This window comes from Procambarus clarkii, chromosome 63 (assembly GCF_040958095.1).
Source record: "Procambarus clarkii isolate CNS0578487 chromosome 63, FALCON_Pclarkii_2.0, whole genome shotgun sequence".
In the NCBI taxonomy this organism is placed as follows: Eukaryota; Metazoa; Arthropoda; class Malacostraca; order Decapoda; family Cambaridae; genus Procambarus; species Procambarus clarkii.
The window spans coordinates 13906598-13926597 of NC_091212.1; the positions used below are offsets into that span (position 1 = coordinate 13906598).

A 20000-nucleotide genomic window follows, 5' to 3' on the forward strand; every position below is an offset into this window, starting at 1 on the left:
GGGGCTCCCTGGGGGCGCCAGGAGCCTGATGGGTGTGAGGCGTGACCTTTAGGGGCGCCAGGAGCCTGATGGGTGTGAGGCGTGATCCCTGGGGCCGCCAGGAGCCTGATGGGTGTGAGGAGTGATCTCTGGGGCCGCCAGGAGCCTGATGGGTGTGAGGCGTGACCCCTAGGGCAGCCAGGAGCCTGATGGGTGTGAGGCGTGACCCCTAGGGGCGCCAGGAGCCTGATGGGTGTGAGGCGTGATCCCTGGGGGCGCCAGGGGCCTGATGGGTGTGACGCGTGATCCCTGGGGGCACTAGGGGCCTGATGGGTGTGACGCGTGATCCCTGGGGGCGCCAGGAGCCTGATGGGTGTGAGGCGTGACCCCTGGGGGCGCCAGGAGCCTGATGGGTGTGAGGCGTGATCCCTAGGGGCGCCAGGAGCCTGATGGGTGTGAGGCGTGATCCCTGGGGGCACCAGGAGCCTGATGGGTGTGAAGCGTGACCCTTGGGGCTCCCTGGAGGCACCAGGAGCCTGATGGGTGTGAGGCGTGATCCCTGGGGGCGCCAGGAGCCTGATGGGTGAGAGGCGTGACCTTGGGGCTCCCTGGAGGCACCAGGAGCCTGATGGGTGTGAGGCGTGACCCTTAGGGGCGCCAGGAGCCTGATGGGTGTGAGGCGTGACCCCTGGGGCCGCCAGGAGCCTGATGGGTGTGAGGCGTGACCCTTAGGGGCGCCAGGAGCCTGATGGGTGTGAGGCGTGACCCCTGGGGGCGCCAGGAACCTCTATGCACACATTCAACTCTCCCCCGCACCCTGACTTTCAACTCTTCAACAATTTACGCTCAATTTAGGAAGACTTTTGAATACCGTTAGCACTAGCGATATAGTTAACATTACTTTCTCTCTCCCGAAGTATTCGCCTGCTTTTACCGGATCACTCCGTCCTCTCATTCTCTAAAGGCAAAATTTGATTTGAATAAATGGCTCAGTAGATACAAGCTCTGTCTTTCAGGACATGAACAAGCAGGCTGTTAGGCTTCCCCAGAGCCCACCACCACCTCCTCTTCCAGTACTGGTGTAGGTCAAAGAGCTATCAGCAGCCTCGCTGCTCAGTGGATAAGACATTCAACTCCTGAAAATGTTTTTGACTTGAGTGGGTAGAGGAGCAGTGTAGAGTGGACTTAGTGTGGGTAGAGGAGCAGTGTAGAGTGGACTTAGTGTGGGTAGAGGAGCAGTGTAGAGTGGACTTAGTGTGGGTAGAGGAGCAGTGTAGAGTGGACTTAGTGTGGGTAGAGGAGCAGTGTAGAGTGGACTTAGTGTGGGTAGAGGAGCAGTGTAGAGTGGACTTAGTGTGGGTAGAGGAGCAGTGTAGAGTGGACTTAGTGTGGGTAGAGGAGCAGTGTAGAGTGGACTTAGTGTGGGTAGAGGAGCAGTGTAGAGTGGACTTAGTGTGGGTAGAGGAGCAGTGTAGAGTGGACTTAGTGTGGGTAGAGGAGCAGTGTAGAGTGGACTTAGTGTGGGTAGAGGAGCAGTGTAGAGTGGACTTAGTGTGGGTAGAGGAGCAGTGTAGAGTGGACTTAGTGTGGGTAGAGGAGCAGTGTAGAGTGGACTTAGTGTGGGTAGAGGAGCAGTGTAGAGTGGACTTAGTGTGGGTAGAGGAGCAGTGTAGAGTGGACTTAGTGTGGGTAGAGGAGCAGTGTAGAGTGGACTTAGTGTGGGTAGAGGAGCAGTGTAGAGTGGACTTAGTGTGGGTAGAGGAGCAGTGTAGAGTGGACTTAGTGTGGGTAGAGGAGCAGTGTAGAGTGGACTTAGTGTGGGTAGAGGAGCAGTGTAGAGTGGACTTAGTGTGGGTAGAGGAGCAGTGTAGAGTGGACTTAGTGTGGGTAGAGGAGCAGTGTAGAGTGGACTTAGTGTGGGTAGAGGAGCAGTGTAGAGTGGACTTAGTGTGGGTAGAGGAGCAGTGTAGAGTGGACTTAGTGTGGGTAGAGGAGCAGTGTAGAGTGGACTTAGTGTGGGTAGAGGAGCAGTGTAGAGTGGACTTAGTGTGGGTAGAGGAGCAGTGTAGAGTGGACTTAGTGTGGGTAGAGGAGCAGTGTAGAGTGGACTTAGTGTGGGTAGAGGAGCAGTGTAGAGTAGACTTAGTGTGGGTAGAGGAGCAGTGTAGAGTGGACTTAGTGTGGGTAGAGGAGCAGTGTAGAGTGGACTTAGTGTGGGTAGAGGAGCAGTGTATCGTTGTTGTTGTTAAAGATTCGCTACCTGGAACAAAAATTCCCAGGTAGCACGGGCTATGGTTAGCCCAGCAGTGTACCGAAACTTGGTTAACTACGTTTTTCCGTTCGATTTTATGTTTAGTCTCGGTAATAGGCTTGTACTCCGGTGTTCTAAAGTTGCTGTATATCTTTGGCGAGGCTGACATGTCTATGTTTAGCAAGGGCGGTGCACGTCACTGTTGCTGGGGGATCCAGGGGGGGCAGCTGGGAGCCAGAAGATGAATGGAGTAAACTGATGAATGAGTGTAGATGATGATGAGTGGGTCTGAGGGTAGAGTGCAACGCCACGTACTCACCTAGTTGTGTTTGCGGGGGTTGAGCTCTGGCTCTTTGGTCCCGCCTCTCAACCGTCAATCAACAGGTAGTGTACGTGGGTTTGTTGACAAAGGAAGGGGGTGGGGGAGGGAGGGTGACTCTCTTCCGTGTGTGTGTGTGTGTGTGTGTGTGTGTGTGTGTGTGTGTGTGTGTGTGTGTGTGTGTGTGTGTGTGTGTGTGTGTGTGTGTGTGTGTGTGTATGCGCAAATCATTTGGCAAGCAATTTACAGATAATTATATTACCGTTATAAGAGTTCTTATCATCCACACTTCCATCGCTCCCGTTATAATTATCTGTAAAACATTTACAAAACAAACCCATTAACTTGTGCCCACTTAACATTTACACCCCAGCTCGTGCTCCACTTGCAAAAAAAAAAAAAAAAAAAAAAAAAAAAATTAGTATAGGATTGAAAATAAACCGAAATTTGTGATGCGAATCGAAACCCCAGTTCCAAGAACTAGTTAATTTCTTACTATTATATTCTTCATCAGGCATAAGACACATGTAGATATGATAAGAGATATCCTGAGCCTATCATATCCTAAGAGATATGATAAGGTACCGTCTCGTCTTCTGTATCGTGGGCTCTCGCTCAGAGTATTTTAGGCTCAGGAATCTGTACACCAGACGATTGACGGTTGAGAGGCGGGGCCAAAGAGCCAGAGCTCAACCCCCGCAAGCACAATTAGGTGAGTACAATTAGGTGAGTACATACCAACCCTAGCACGCAATATGCTACGTTATTTACATCACAATGCTCCAAAATGGTTAACCAAAGGGGTTAACCAACTTATTGGAAACAGTGTGTATATATGACTAAAATATAGTGGAGTGAATCTAGAGAGCTAGAGCAACTCTTTGTCGTACTAACAGAGACAGTTAGAAAGGAAGCCGGGCTCACCATAGCCCGTGCTACTTGGAAACTTTTTGTTCTAGGAAGCGAATCTTTAACAACATAGAAAGGAAATACGAAAGCCTAAAGAGGATTATGGAAGGGCCTGAGGAGGCTGACCAACACACACACACCCAACAGCCTTCTTTCCAAAGGCTTCGTTTCACATGTGTGTGGGGGTTTCAGTCCGCGTTAGTGGCCAGTCCAACAGTCAGAAGGCCTATAGTCAGAGACCGGGCCGCCGGGCCGTGGATCCTCGAAACCAATGCTAGGTAAAGCCACGGCAAGGTGTGACATATTCTCTAAATATAAAGCAAAGAATAAGGGGAAGATTGAACACCTGAAATCTGAGACAGGTCGGGGTAGGTTACCTTGAGGTGCTTCCGGGGCTTAGCGTCCCTGCGGCCCGGTCGTCGACCAGGCCTCCTGGTTGCTGGACTGATCAACCAGGCTGTTGGACGCGGCTGCTCGCAGCCTAACGTATGTGGGGGGGTAACTGATAACGACAGAGAAATGTGTGATAATCTTAATAACTACTCTTGTCTCTTTATTTACCTGATAATAACTTGATAATATTATTGCAGCTGAACTACTCTATGTAGGCGGTGAAGAAGACCTGGAGCCAGATTCACGATAGCACTTACGCATGCACTTACGAACCTGTATATCTTTGGCGGCTTTGTTTCCAATTATTAAACAGTTAATGAGCTTCGAAGCACCAGGAGACTGTTAATAACAACAGTTGATTGGCAAGTTTTCATGCGTGTAAACTGTTTAATAAATGTAACCAAAGCCGTCAAAAATTGAGAAAAGATGTACACGTTCGTAAGTGCTTGCGTAAGTGCTTTCGTGAATCTGGCCCCAGCTGACTAACGTTAGGTGGTTACTAGGAAAGAAGTTATTATTAAACAATCATATATATCATGGGGAGCCGGTCGGCCGAGCGGACAGCACGCTGGACTTGTGATCCTGTAGTCCTGGGTTCGATCCCAGGCGCCGGCGAGAAACAATGGGCAGAGTTTCTTTCATCCTACGCCCCTGTTACCTAGCAGTAAAATAGGTACCTGGGTGTTAGTCAGCTGTCACAGGCTGCTTCCTGGGGGTGGAGGCCTAGTCGAGGACCGGGCCGCGGGGACACTAAAAAGCCCCGAAATCATCTCAAGATAACCTCAAGAAGAAGATCGTAGTCCATGGGGTGAGATCGATCACGCCCGTACTGTCTATCTACAAATTACCATTCCACCCATGGTAGGAACATTGCTGGATCGATCGTCTCAAAAAACCATTCGTTTATATTTCGAAAAACAAAAAAATTATATTAATAAAGCATTCAAAACGTGATTAGAACGCGTTCACGTTTAACACATTTACTCTCATTCTGTTGCAGAATCTTTTGAAGCGATTGACAGCCGAAGGAATTTAGACATTCTATAATTTGACTTTAGAAAATACTGTGACTCAGGAAGGACTCGTTAGGAAATTATAGGAACTTGGCACTGAAGGATTCTCTCTCGGCACTGGCATCCTATGATGCCAACGTAGGTTGGTTCAGGGCTTGTTTATTTCCAAGGGAAGCAAAGGGTTTACCTAAATGGAAACAAAGGGTTTGCCCAAAGGGAAACAAAGGGTTTGCCCAAAGGGAAACAAAGGGTTTGCCCAAAGGGAAACAAAGGGTTTGCCCAAAGGGAAACAAAGGGTTTGCCCAAAGGGAAACAAAGGATTTGCCCAAAGGGAAACAAAGGGTTTGCCCAAAGGGAAACAAAGGGTTTGCCCAAAGGGAAACAAAGGGTTTGCCCAAAGGGAAACAAAGGGTTTGCCCAAAGGGAAACAAAGGGTTTACCCAAGAGAAACAAAGGGTTTGTCCAAAGGGAAACAAAGGGTTTGCCCAAAGGGAAACAAAGGGTTTACCCAAGAGAAACAAAGGGTTTGTCCAAAGGGAAACAAAGGGTTTGCCCAAAGGGAAACAAAGGGTTTGCCCAAAGGGAAACAAAGGGTTTGCCCAAAGGGAAACAAAGGATTTGCCCAAAGGGAAACAAAGGGTTTGCCCAAAGGGAAACAAAGGGTTTGCCCAAAGGGAAACAAAGGGTTTGCCCAAAGGGAAACAAAGGGTTTGCCCAAAGGGAAACAAAGGGTTTACCCAAGAGAAACAAAGGGTTTGTCCAAAGGGAAACAAAGGGTTTGCCCAAAGGGAAACAAAGGGTTTGCCCAAAGGGAAACAAAGGGTTTACCCAGGTTTACGAACGGGAACCCTCGAAAGTGGAGTGCCTCCAGGACTCTATCCTGACACCCGTGTTCGTTTCTATATAAACGACTGAAACGCATCATTCTTAGGCCTATTTAAGTCTGGTTTTTAGCTTCATGTCCCCCCCCCCCCCAACCCCTCCGGACTCTATAACGTAAACAGTACCAAGACTTTACTGTCTATTTGTCCATCACGTCAATGTTTGTACAATTGTTCGCATAGTTACAAAGAGTATTATTTTTATGAAGAGGATGAGTTGTGTTAACCTACAGTGCCAGAGTCCACAGGGGCCACTGGCACTCACCTGGCACTCACCTGGCGTCACCTGGCGCCACCTGGAGCTTAATGAACCAGCTGACTAACCTGGAAAGAGAGAGAGAGTACGTAAATACATTGTGTATAGACATGAACTTTTTTAAAATGTGATTTTGATGGGATTTTTTTTTGTTTCTTGAGGGAAAGGAGATACTGGGAGTAGTCGTACGACCAAACCAGTTGAGCACCGGTTAAGACGGGAGGAAGGAGAGGACAGCGGGCTCATTGCACACCTGTGATAGCAATTGCATTTGTTGATAAGTGCATATAATTAACTTCGACTGAAACTGAAGTAAGAAGAGATAGTCTTTTCATATTTTTTTTTTTTGGGGGGGGGCCTATTCTTTCTCTATTGTGTTCTTTTATGTTCTTTCTTACTTAAGCGGATATATTCTATTCTTTTTAAGAATACTTCAATACTGCTGGGTGAACAGGAGGGAGGGAGGGGAGCTATGAGAAGAAAGCGGCAAGCCATTACGACTATATAGCGCTTGAAAAGGATCAGAATAAGGATTTGGGATGAGACGGGAGGGGGGGGGGGAGGGAAGGAATGGTGCCCAACAACTTGTGGACGGTCGGGGGATTGAACGCCGACCAGCATGAAGCGAGACCGTCGCTCTACCGTCCAACCCACGTGGCATTATGGGTGAACAGGGGCAAGCAGTTATGGAGAGGTACCCAGTCAATCCTTCGTGGACAGGGGCTCGAACCCTGATGAAATCTTTCTCAAGGCGCTGGACAAGTTTCTTACCACTATATGCCTCCTTCAGCTGTTACTTTCCCATATGCTTACTGACCCTTTTGCCTCCTATACCTCTTCCCTGTATTCTTCTTAATCTTAATCCTCCACCTGGTGCTGGGATTGTTTCAAGCGTAGGTTAGACACTTGTATGGATGAGACTGGTGGGAATGTAATAGGGACTGCTGGGCTTGGGTAACCCCTATTGCTCTTTCCTCTTACTTCTAAGCCTCTTCCTCCTCTTCATCCCCCTCCTCTTCCCCCTCTTCAATTCCCCTCCTCTTCACCCTCTTCATTTCCCCTCCTCTTCACCCTCTTCATTTCCCCTCCTCTTCACCCTCTTCATTTCCCCTCCTCTTCATCCTCTTCATTTCCCCTCCTCTTCACCCTCTTCATTTCCCCCCTCCTCTTCACCCCTCTTCATTCCCCCTCCTCTTCACCCTCTTCAATTCCCTTCTCTTCACCCTCTTCATCCCCCTCCTCTTCAATTTCCCCCTCCTCTTCCCCCTTAGCATCCGGGTCCCTTTCACTCCCCTCGCCTAATCAACACCTGCCAGGTCCCTCCGTCACCTGGTAACATCTCAAGACGCTGAAATAAGATATACGTGACAAATAATAACATGTAATACACTTGTGTTACATTCCTTTGTGACGAGGGAAGTGAGGAGCAGAGACGCGGGTCCGGGGTGACGGGGCGCCTCTCAACTGTCAATCAACTGTTACTAACTACTAACTACCTATTCCCCCCCCCCCCCACACACACAGACACCCCAGGAAGCAGCCCGTAACAGCTGTCTAACTCCCAGATACCTATTTTACTGCTAGGTGACAGGGTCATGAGGGGTGAAAGAAACTCTGCCTATTTTGTTTCTGCCATCACTGGTGATCGAACTCGGACCCCTAAGATTACGAGTACGGATTACGAGTCCAGAGCGCTGTACACTCAGCTATCAGACCCCTACGTGTGTGTGTGTGTGTGTGTGTGTGTGTGTGTGTGTGTGTGTGTGTGTGTGTGTGTGTGTGTGTGTGTGTGTACTCACCTGTTTGTACTCACCTATTTGTGCTTGCGGGGGTTGAGCTCTGGCTCTTTGGTCCCGCCTCTCAACTGTCAATCAACTGGTGTACAGATTCCTGAGCCTACTGGGCTCTATCATATCTACACTTGAAACTGTGTATGGAGTCAGCCTCCACCACATCACTGTGTGTGTGTGTGTGTGTGTGTGTGTGTGTGTGTGTCACGGGGAGCCATAACTCTAGACGGGAGAGGCGGAACGAGGCAGTTACAGCGGCATAGTTGGAATAGTTTAGAGCTACGGTGAATCCATTTGGACACTGATGGGAATGGGAGCGTCCCGCTGCTCCGTGCGGGGATATATACAAGATAAATGGTAATGTTTGGGGGAAGATGGCGGAAGCTATAACTGTGCAACATTATCTTGAGATGATTTCGGGGCTTTAGTGTCCCCGCGGCCCGGTCCTCGACCAGGCCTCCACCCCCAGGAAGCAGCCTGTGGCAGCTGACTAACTCCCAGGTACCTATTTACTGCTAGGTAACAGGGGCATTCAGGGTGAAAGAAACTTTGCCCAAGTGTTTCTGCCTCGTGCGGGAATCGAACCCACGCCACAGAATTACGAGTCCTGCGCGCTATCCACCAGGCTACGAGGTGTACCTCTTGCTATAGTCTTCAACTCCTCACTAGGAAAGTGGCAAATGTGGTTCTAATACACAATTATCAATATGCAGGCGATGAGTCACAATAACGTGGCTGAAGTATGTTGACCAGACCACACACTAGAAGGTGAAGGGACGACGACGTTTCGGTCCGTCCCGACCGACTGGGTAGACTGCATTTTCCAGGACTGCCATAAAGATTTTGACACAGTTCCTCACAAACAACTCCCATGAAGACTTACAAAACAGGCTGGTATAGGAAAATGTACTGAAGTGAAAATGTACTCAGTATTAAGAAACACTAAGGAACTGGACCTCACTGCACTGGAGGATAGGAGTATTAGGGCAGACGTGATAACGACGTACAAAGTAGGTATAAAAGCAATGTTCATATTAACAAAACAGTTGAACGAGGGGGTCATAATTGGTAAATCAGAAACACAGATGAGTCACAGATGTCAGAAGGAACTTGTTCAGTCGACGCGTCGTATTTAAGAAGACAGAACTAGATGGGTAAGTAGTTATCTCAGCCAATTCGGAACACGCTTTTAAATGTAAATATGATAAGAAAAACTAAGTGAAAAGTCCACTGCACAGTACACAGTACTCTGATAGTATACTGACACAGTAATTGACAGTGTTAATGCACAGGATGAGTGACGGTGAATAGTACACGCACTCTTTTCACAGTCACTCACCCCTGGACACTCTCTCACCCCTGGACACTCTCACTCACCCCTGGACACTCTCACTCACCCCTAGACACTCTCACTCACCCCTAGACACTCTCACTCACCCCTAGACACTCTCACTCACCCCTGGACACTCTCACTCACCCCTGGACACTCTCACTCACCCCTAGACACTCTCACTCACCCCTAGACACTCTCACTCACCCCTAGACACTCTCACTCACCCCTAGACACTCTCACTCACCCCTAGACACTCTCACTCACCCCTAGACACTCTCACTCACCCCTAGACACTCTCACTCACCCCTAGACACTCTCACTCACCCCTAGACACTCTCACTCACCCCTAGACACTCTCACTCACCCCTAGACACTCTCACTCACCCCTAGACACTCTCACTCACCCCTAGACACTCTCACTCACCCCTAGACACTCTCACTCACCCCTAGACACTCTCACTCACCCCTAGACACTCTCACTCACCCCTAGACACTCTCACTCACCCCTAGACACTCTCACTCACCCCTAGACACTCTCACTCACCCCTAGACACTCTCACTCACCCCTAGACACTCTCACTCACCCCTAGACACTCTCACTCACCCCTAGACACTCTCACTCACCCCTAGACACTCTCACTCACCCCTAGACACTCTCACTCACCCCTAGACACTCTCACTCACCCCTAGACACTCTCACTCACCCCTAGACACTCTCACTCACCCCTGGACACTCTCACTCACCCCTGGACACTCACCAGGACACTGTCCAGCCTACAGCCACCTTAAGGAGCTGTCATGTTGGGTTCTTCACCCTGTCACTCCCAAGGACGTCACTCCCTTCCAGACGAGGGCGCTCCCATCATTCTTGGCACTCTATTCTTTGTCTCTCATGCTGGTAGCCTATTCTTTGTTTGTGTCTCATGCTGGTAGCCTATTCTTTGTTTGTGTCTCATGCTGGTAGCCTATTCTTTGTTTGTGTCTCATGCTGGTAGCCTATTCTTTGTTTGTGTCTCATGCTGGAAGTCTATTCTTTGTTTGTGTCTCATGCTGGTAGCCTATTCGTTGTTTGTGTCTCATGGTGATCTATTCTTTGTTTGTGTCTCATGGTGATCTATTCTTTGTTTGTGTCTCATGATGGTAGCCTATTCTTTGTTTGTGTCTCATGCTGGAAGTCTATTCTTTGTTTGTGTCACATGCTGGTAGCCTATTCTTTGTTTGTGTCTCATACTGGTAGCCTATTCTTTGTTTGTGTCTTATGCTGGTAGCCTATTCTTTGTTTGTGTCTCATGCTGGTAGCCTATTCTTTGTTTGTGTCTCATGATGGTAGCCTATTCTTTGTGTTTCATGCTGGTAGCCTATTCTTTGTGTCTCATGCTGGTAGCCTATTCTTTGTTTGTCTCTCATGCTGGTAGCCTATTCTTTGTGTCTCATGCTGGTAGTCTATTCTTTGTGTCTCATGCTGGTGGTCTATTCTTTGTGTCTCATGCTGGTAGCCTATTCTTTGTTTGTGTCTCATGCTGGTGGTCTATTCTTTGTTTGTGTCTCATGCTGGTAGCCTATTCTTTGTGTCTCATGCTGGTAGCCTATTCTTTGTGTCTCATGCTGGTAGCCTATTCTTTGTTTGTGTCTCATGCTGGTAGCCTATTCTTTGTTTGTGTCATGCTGGTGGTCTATTCTTTGCTTGTGTCTCATGCTGGTAGCCTATTCTTTGCTTGTGTCTCATGCTAGTGGTGTATTCTTTGTTTGTGTTTTGAAGTTTGGACTGTATATTCTGTCTACCTCACAGGTTGAGTCTGTCAGTCTGCGAGGAGTTGCGTAAGAACAGCTGAGACCTCGATTTGGTATCGTTTGGTATCGAACCAAGTCCATGGTTTCCACCAGCCTTACTACAATGTGTGTGTTTTTAGCTGTACGTCAACCTAACCTAACCGAACCGCCGGGGATATGACGTACCTTACATCAGCGAAGGTGATACTGTAAGCGAACGACCATAGTCATTTTAGCGCGAGAAGGTACAATGCTGTTCACTGGATAGGTATTGGGTTCACTGCCACTCACAGGATGGGTAATGGATCCACTACCACTCACAGGATGGGTATTGGGGTCCACTACCACTCACAGGATGGGTATTGGGTCCACTACCACTCACAGGATGGGTATTGGGACCACTGCAACTCACAGGATGGGTATGGGGTCCACTACCACTCACAGGATGGGTAGTGGACCCACTACCACTCACAGGATGGGTAGTGGACCCACTACCACTCACAGGATGGGTATTGGACCCACTACCACCCACAAGATAGGTATTGGACCCACTACCACCCACAAGATAGGTATTGGACCCACTACCACCCACAGGATGGGTAGTGGACCCACTACCACCCACAAGATAGGTATTGGACCCACTACCACTCACAAGATGGGTATTGGACCCACTACCACCCACAAGATAGGTATTGGACCCACTACCACCCACAAGATAGGTATTGGACCCACTACCACTCACAGGATGGGTAGTGGACCCACTACCACCCACAAGATAGGTATTGGACCCACTACCACTCACAGGATGGGTAGTGGACCCACTACCACTCACAGGATGGGTATTGGACCCACTACCACCCACAAGATAGGTATTGGACCCACTACCACTCACAAGATGGGTATTGGACCCACTACCACCCACAAGATAGGTATTGGACCCACTACCACCCACAAGATAGGTATTGGACCCACTACCACCCACAGGATGGGTAGTGGACCCACTACCACCCACAAGATAGGTATTGGACCCACTACCACTCACAAGATGGGTATTGGACCCACTACCACCCACAAGATAGGTATTGGACCCACTACCACCCACAGGATGGGTAGTGGACCCACTACCACTCACAAGATAGGTATTGGACACATAATAAACGACTATTTATAGATACATAAACTCCTTAAACCCCCCCTCCCCCCCCCCCCTGATAAGATATGTAGCTTAACTGCCGAACAACTCTTTATTTATAAACAAGGCGAGGAAACCTTAAGATGGCTACGTTGTTGTAACACACACTTAAGGCACCTCCATATTGGCTCTAGAACACCATATAGTGCGTTGTGTGTGCTTGTTGAACAGTGAGATGTAGTGATGGTGCTCCGATCTCCCAGAGAACCTGTGTCAGGTTCTTGACATGTCTCAATAAATTGAAGGAAAAGCCTGGCAGTATAATAAATATATATATATATATATATATATATATATATATATATATATATATATATATATATATATATATATATATATATACATATATGATTTTTTAATACACTTTATGATTTTTTTCTTTTCTTAATGGTTCTTTGTGATTTTTTAATACACTTAACACGAGGAGAAACAAAATAGAATCTGGTCAAAATGGCTGATAAAACGGATTGAAAAACAATGCCAAAAAAAAAGCCTGAACACTTTCGTTCATGGTACAGCCCACCTCTCTCTCTCTCTCTCTCTCTCTCTCTCTCTCTCTCTCTCTCTCTCTCTCTCTCTCTCTCTCTCTCTCTCTCTCTCTCTCCCTCTCTCCCTCCCTCTCCCTCTCCCCCTCTCTCTCTCTCTCTCTCCCTCTCCCTCTCTCTCTCTCTCTCTCTCCCCCTCTCTCTCCCTCTCCCCCCCCTCTCTCTCCCTCTCTCTCTCTCTCTCTCTCATGGCATCCGTGGCATCCCACACATCTCGGCTAGTAAACAGAGCTTCACGCCGGGGGCACGAATAGCAAGGCACGGCAACGAATTATTCACTCAAAAAAAATCCCACATTATAAATTTGACCCAATAGCCAAGGCGGGACCGACGAACATGGTGTAAAAACGATAACACAGCGTCTTAAGAACTGCTATAAAGCGAACAATGACCCCCCGCCTCCCCTTTGCAGACGAGGAAATTTGCAATGGAATTCGCCGAGGAAGAATGTTTTCAATGTGGAGTTGGTTCCAATACGGGTGAAGAATGGTCACAGGGGTTTGTACTCACAGACCCCTGTGTTCTGGGGGTCTGTGAGTACAGGACTGGTACTGTGTGTGTGAGGGGTGCAGGGGTAGGGGGAGGAGGGGGTGTGGGGGGCAGGGGAAGGGGGAGGAGGGGGTGTGGGGGGCAGGGGAAGGGGGTAGAGAAGGTCTAGCATGCAGGTAAGGGGGTGCACCTTGGCAGGGTGACCAATTAGCCAGGGTCTGCGAGGTGCAGATCTTTGAGATGGAGGGAAGAGAGCCAATTGGAGGAATGGAGAAGGGAGAGGGGGGGGGGTGGATAGAGGGAAGGCGGCGAGGGAAGGAGGAACTGAAAGGGAGAGGCAAAGGAAGAAAGAGAGAGAGAGAGAGAGAGAGAGAGAGAGAGAGAGAGAGAGAGAGAGAGAGAGAGAGAGAGAGAGAGAGAGAGACAGAGACAGAGACAGAGAGACAGAGAGAGAGACAGAGAGAGAGACAGAGAGAGAGACAGACACACACTGACAGTTTTTTAATTTACAATTATTATTATTATTATTATTATTATTATTATTTTCTACCACAGACGTGGCCAGACATTTACAATACTAACCAACAAATATACATTTTATTCTGTCCTCCATGGACAGGATTAGAGATCTGCTAAACATATAGTTCAGTGGTTTATATAACAATCAACCACATAAAGTGATTGTAGTGCTTTTAAAACGCTAATCTAACCTACAAAAACATAAGCACGTATACAGATTTACTTGTCCCACATAAACTGTGTTTTTGTGTCTTGTTACATAGTATCATTAATGTGCATTTACAAAGGTGAAATGCAATTCTGACCAGCTTCAATGGTGATTAAGATAAGTTTACAGGTTATAGTTACAGCTAAGTTCCAGCAACCAGGAGGCCTGGTCGACGACCGGGCCGCGGGGACACTAAGCCCCGGAAGCACCTCAAGGTAAGGTTATATTTTGAGAAAGCTGCCAGATACGTCTATATCCCAGGCGTATTCTGGCCACTATAACATCACATTGCCGGGTTCTTGTTCTATTAGTCCCATATGTGAATCTATCACGATAGATAAACCTCACGATATCTATCATAATATTTAATGCTACAACTTTCAGGTCTTTTGTGAATTTGTTAGGTCGGTGAGATTTTCATTAGATATTTAAGTATTCTCTTTGTCACTGCTAGTGAAACACCCATATATCAATTTCTACTACTGGTCTACTACTCGCTGTCACTGCAAGCATATCAACAGTGCCATGCCTTGAGATGCCAACAGTGCCATGCCTTGAGATGCCAGCAGTGCCATGCCTTGAGATGCCAACAGTGCCATGCCTTGAGATGCCAACAGTGCCATGCCTTGAGATGCCAACAGTGCCATGCCTTGAGATGCCAACAGTGCCATGCCTTGAGATGCCAACAGTGCCATGCCTTGAGATGCCAACAGTGCCATGCCTTGAGATGCCAACAGTGCCATGCCTTGAGATGCCAACAGTGCCATGCCTTGAGATGCCAACAGTGCCATGCCTTGAGATGCCAACAGTGCCATGCCTTGAGATGCCAACAGTGCCATGCCTTGAGATGCCAACATGTGATGGTATCCACAGGATAAAAAATATATTTTCTTTAGCAGCTAAAATTATTTATTCGAATATCACTGATTATTGTCTGGGTGTTACTACTATGTGCGAGTGATTGACGGGTCAAATTAGAGGATAAGACAAGAGACAGACAGGCGCACTGACAGCACACTAAGAGACAGAGACACAGCCAGACGCACTGACAGACAGACAGCACACTGAGAGACAGAGACACAGGCACACTGACAGACTGGATCTTACATGCGTGTTTTGTTTTGTTAATTAAATGCATAAACAAAGTCCATAACTTATTGCCAACCTATTTCTCTCGATATAACGATAGATGCTATGATATGTTTGGTGGTATTTAAGTGTCTGTCTGTGTCCCGTCCATTTTCCCCTCTCTCTCTCTGTCTCTCTCTCTTTCCCTCTCTCTGTCTCTCTCTCTCTGTCTCTCTCTCTCTGTCTCTCTCTCTCTGTCTCTCTCTGTCTCTCTCTCTCTGTCTCTCTCTCTCTGTCTCTCTCTCTCTGTCTCTCTCTCTCTGTCTCTCTCTCTCTGTCTCTCTCTCTGTCTCTCTCTCTCTCTCTCTCTCTCTCTCTCTCTCTCTCTCTCTCAGGGTGCCTAATCATAACTTGAAGCGGGACTAACTTTAAAAAATACAGCAATTCTCTCATTTCAAGAAATTACTAATATATCGCTGTAACTGTAATGACATGAAATATATCGCTGTAACTGTAATGTTGATATATTGAAAATGGTGAGTGTTTGATAAGGTTAAACGTGATTTGAACGCGAACAAACAGTTGACATCGTTTAATGGGCTCGAACCAGCGTCCGTGGACTCCGCAGGCACACACACACACTACCAAATGTACCCGGAGAGTCTAGGGACGCAAGTTCGATCCCAACGTACAACCTAAACATTGAAATCATAGATACACCACGCTGTTGTGATATCAGTGTGCATGAATAGAACAAGATTGACATGTCACAGGCTGATATACAGGGAGAAAAAACACATTTGAGAGACTATCATCAAATTACATATAAAATACATATAAGTACATATAGGGATCCTTCGCAGTTAAGACACTTTAGGTGTTCGATAAGTTATTAAAGTTCTCCCCTTGATTAGGTTGTGATTTGCTTGTTTCTTGTTTCTAAAACCATTCATTTGTTTTGATCCAACAGTCTCGGAAAGGAAAGGGACGGGAACTATCAGGGGGAAAAAGCGCCAAGCCATTACGACTATATAGCACTGGGAAGGGGTCCGGATATAAGGATTTGGGATGGGACGAGGGGAAGGAATGGTGCCCCCCAATTACATGGACGGTCGGGGATTAAACGCCGACCTGCATGAAGCGAGACTTTCAAACTAACATCTACACTAAGGAAACCCCACATAGGAATGTATCTTAATGGCAAAAGGTACAAGTGGACCTGGTACAAGAGTGTACCCTGATAGGTACAAGTGGACCTGGTACAAGAGTGTACCCTGATAGGTACAAGTGGACCTGGTACAAGAGTGTACCCTGATAGGTACAAGTGGACCTGGTACAAGAGTGTACCCCTGATAGGTACAAGTGGACCTGGTACAAGAGTGTACCCCTGATAGGTACAAGTGGACCTGGTACAAGAGTGTACCCCTGATAGGTACAAGTGGACCTGGAACAAGAGTGTACCCCTGATAGGTACAAGTGGACCTGGTACAAGAGTGTACCCCTGATAGGTACAAGTGGACCTGGTACAAGAGTGTACCCCTGATAGGTACAAGTGGACCTGGTACAAGAGTGTACCCCTGATAGGTACAAGTGGACCTGGTACAAGAGTGTACCCCTGATAGGTACAAGTGGAGTGTTGTCAATGCGTCAACCTTGAGACGTGCTCACTTACGCGGCGTGAGCACGTCCAACCCAACCATCAACAACCAACACCCGTCTGCTCTGTGGCATGTTTGAGAACACGACGTTGTTTTAGATTGAGCTACTCGAAACGGAATGTTCAAGTAGCACGGGCTATGGTGAGCCCGCAATGAGAACACGACAGTGCCGAGCTTCTACAGGCCCATAATGTGAGGTGCCTATATATATAATATTATATATATTAGGGGTACCACCTCTGGTGCAATTGCAGGGACCCACATCCTCGAAGAAGAAAACAAAGAGCATTCAGAGAAGATCTTGTGGATTCTCACTGAATACTTTATTCTTCTCTAGTCCTACCACCCCTATATATATATATATATATATATATATATATATATATATATATATATATATATATATATATATATATATATATATATATATATATATTATTAAATATGACCGAAAAAGTAAGATTAATAATTCTAACACGAATTTTCTCAATCTTTCGTACATTTCTTTTCACTGTTGGAGGTAAATCAAAAATCAATTCTCCAAAATTCATTTTTATTTCTAGTCTGACGCGACACGAGCGCGTTTCGTAAAACTTATTACATTTTCAAAGACTTTAGTTCACAAATACACAACTGAATAGAACTTACGCATCTCCGATTTTATATCTACATTTGAGTGAGGTGGAAGGAGTGATGTGGCATTAACACAAGACAGAACAAGATGTGGCATTAATAGGGTATTAATTTCATCAACACAAGACAGAACAAGAAGTGGTATTAATAGGGTATTAATTTCATCAACACAAGACAGAACACGAAACAATGGATATTGAATAGAAGTGTTTGTAGAAAGCCTATTGGTCCATATTTCTTGATGCTTCTATATTGGAGCGGAGTCTTGAGGTGGGTAGAATATAGTTGTGCAATAATTGGCTGTTGATTGCTGTTGACCAGCAATCAACAGCCAATTATTGCTGTTGACCAGCAATAAATGAATTTTTGGGAACAGTTCCTGAGGACATTATATGCCTCTATTACTTCCATTACCACCCACAGGATGGGGTATGGGGGTCCCTCACCTCTCATGGGATGAGAAGATGGTGTACCACAACCCATAGCATGGTTATGGGGTGACCACTATCACCTACCCCTGGATGGTGGTACACACTCCCTAGGCCTTCCCCATTCTTCCACCCCTTTGTTTCATTTCCCCCTTTTATATCCCCCCTTTAAACCCTTCCCAGTGTCCCTGCTTAATGGGAAGAGGATGATCCCTCCTTTTCCTGTCCTTAATTATCTACAGTCTAGTGCTCCCATTGGGGAGTAGTTAAGTGGGACTATTTTCCAGAATGGGTAGGCTTCCAATTAATGGGTAGGCTTCCAATTACGATTTGAAGGGTAAGCTTTCTTTAATTCCCCTTTTGGTAAGGGAAGAACCAGTACAAAGACTGGAGAAAAAGTTTTTTTTGACAGAACGAAATTTCAGAGACCAATTGCCTACTCTTCCATTTCTGCCCCTATTTATATGCCCATTTCTTTCCATTACTTTTCCAACTTGTTATTAAATTTCTCCCAGAGTCATATGGCCATATACCAGCTGACACCCAGAGTGCCATAACCCCCCAGGTGTTGCCACACAGCACATGGCACCCGTGTCATACTCCCCCGGCAACTGAGATCATGGCGATTAGTCTGGTACATCAAGCCCTCCACCAGAAGCCAGATTCACGAAGCAGTTACGCAAAGTACTTACGAACGTGTACATCTTTCCTCAATCTTTAACGGCTTTGGTTATATTTATTAAACAGTTTACAAGCATGAAAACTTGCCAAATCAACGGTTGTTATTGTTATAAACAGCCTCCTGGTCGCTTCGGAGGTGTTTTCATAATTGTAAACAAAGCCGCCAAAGATTGAGAAAAGATGTACAGGTTCGTAAGTGCTGGCGTAACTGCGTCGTGAATCTGGATCCAGGATAGCAACACACACACACACACACACACACACACACACACACACACACCACCCAGTACACCAGCGAGAGTCATGGTCACTTGATCCTTTATTGAACACAATGACACACACACACACACACACGCGCACACACACACACACACACACACACACACACACACACACATGTGTGTGTGTGTGTGGAATGAGCGACCACAGTGTACTGGTGTTTGAGTACTTGATTGAAGAAGGGTTATTGAACTCGAGGAGGGATACCGAAACCAAAAGGTTAGCATACCGAAAGGGAAACTATGAGGGGATAAGAAAATTCCTAACAGATATAGCATGGGAAACAGAGCTCAGGGGAAAGACGGCCCAAGATATGATGGATTACATCACGCAGAAGTGCAAGGACGCAGCAAACAAGTTTGTCCCAGTCCAAAAGGAAAACAGAGAAATGAAGATGAGAAACCCATGGTTTAATCAAAGATGTAGGCTAGCTAAGCAGCAAAGTAAAAGGGCATGGAGAAACTATAGGAATAACAGGACACTGGAGAGCAGAGAAAGATACCAGAATGCCAGGAATGAATATGTCAGGATGAGAAGAGAGGCAGAAAGACAATACGAAAATGACATCGCAAGCAAGGCAAAGACTCAGCCTAAATTGTTGCATAGCCACATTAGGAGAAAAACAACAGTAAAGGAACAGGTTATGAGATTAAGGATAGGGGCGGAAGGATTCACTACAAATGACAAGGAAGTGTGTGAGGAATTGAATAAGAAATTCCAGGAGGTCTTCACCTTAGAACAAGGAGAAATTCCAGAGGTAAGTGAGGGAATAGCTAACCAGGAACCACTGGAAGAGTTTGAGATTACCAGTGGGGAAGTAAGGAAGTGTTTACTAGAGTTGGACGTGACGAAGGCTATAGGCCCAGATGGAATCTCCCCTTGGGTTCTAAAGGAAGGAGCAAGAGAACTGAGCCTACCACTCTCCATAGTGTATAACAAATCACTGGCAACAGGGGAACTGCCAGATACTTGGAAAGCAGCTAACGTAGTCCCGATATACAAGAAAGGGGATAGACAGGAGGCACTGAACTACAGGCCAGTGTCCCTAACCTGCATACCATGCAAGCTGATGGAGAAGATTGTGCGAAAAAAACTAGTGGAGCATCTGGAGCGAAGGAACTTTGTAACACAGCATCAACATGGGTTCAGGGATGGCAGGTCCTGCCTCACAGGGTTACTTGAATTCTACGACCAGGCAACAAAAATAAGGCAAGAAAGAGAAGGGTGGGCAGACTGCATATTTTTGGATTGTCAGAAAGCCTTTGATACAGTGCCACACAAGAGGCTAGTGCGAAAGTTGGAGATGCAGGCTGGAGTGAGAGGGAAGGTACTCCGGTGGATAGAGGAATACCTAAGCAACAGGAGACAACGAGTCTGTGTGAGGGGTGAGGTCTCAGATTGGCGAG

The 20000-nt window shown here is 46.9% G+C and overlaps 1 protein-coding gene across 5 annotated transcripts in view; it reads right to left on the minus strand.

The window, feature by feature from the left end:
* LOC123769514 (protein inscuteable homolog) overlaps positions 1 to 20000 on the minus strand; it is a 168180-nt gene that overhangs the window by 109373 nt on the left and 38807 nt on the right. The window contains exon 1 of one of the 5 annotated variants that reach the window (XM_069308747.1): positions 6022 to 6036. The exons of the other annotated variants lie outside the window; for them this stretch is intronic. The gene's annotated coding sequence lies outside the window, so the exon portion shown is untranslated. Of the gene's footprint in view, positions 1 to 6021; positions 6037 to 20000 lie in introns of those variants that run through there. 5 annotated transcript variants of the gene reach the window in all.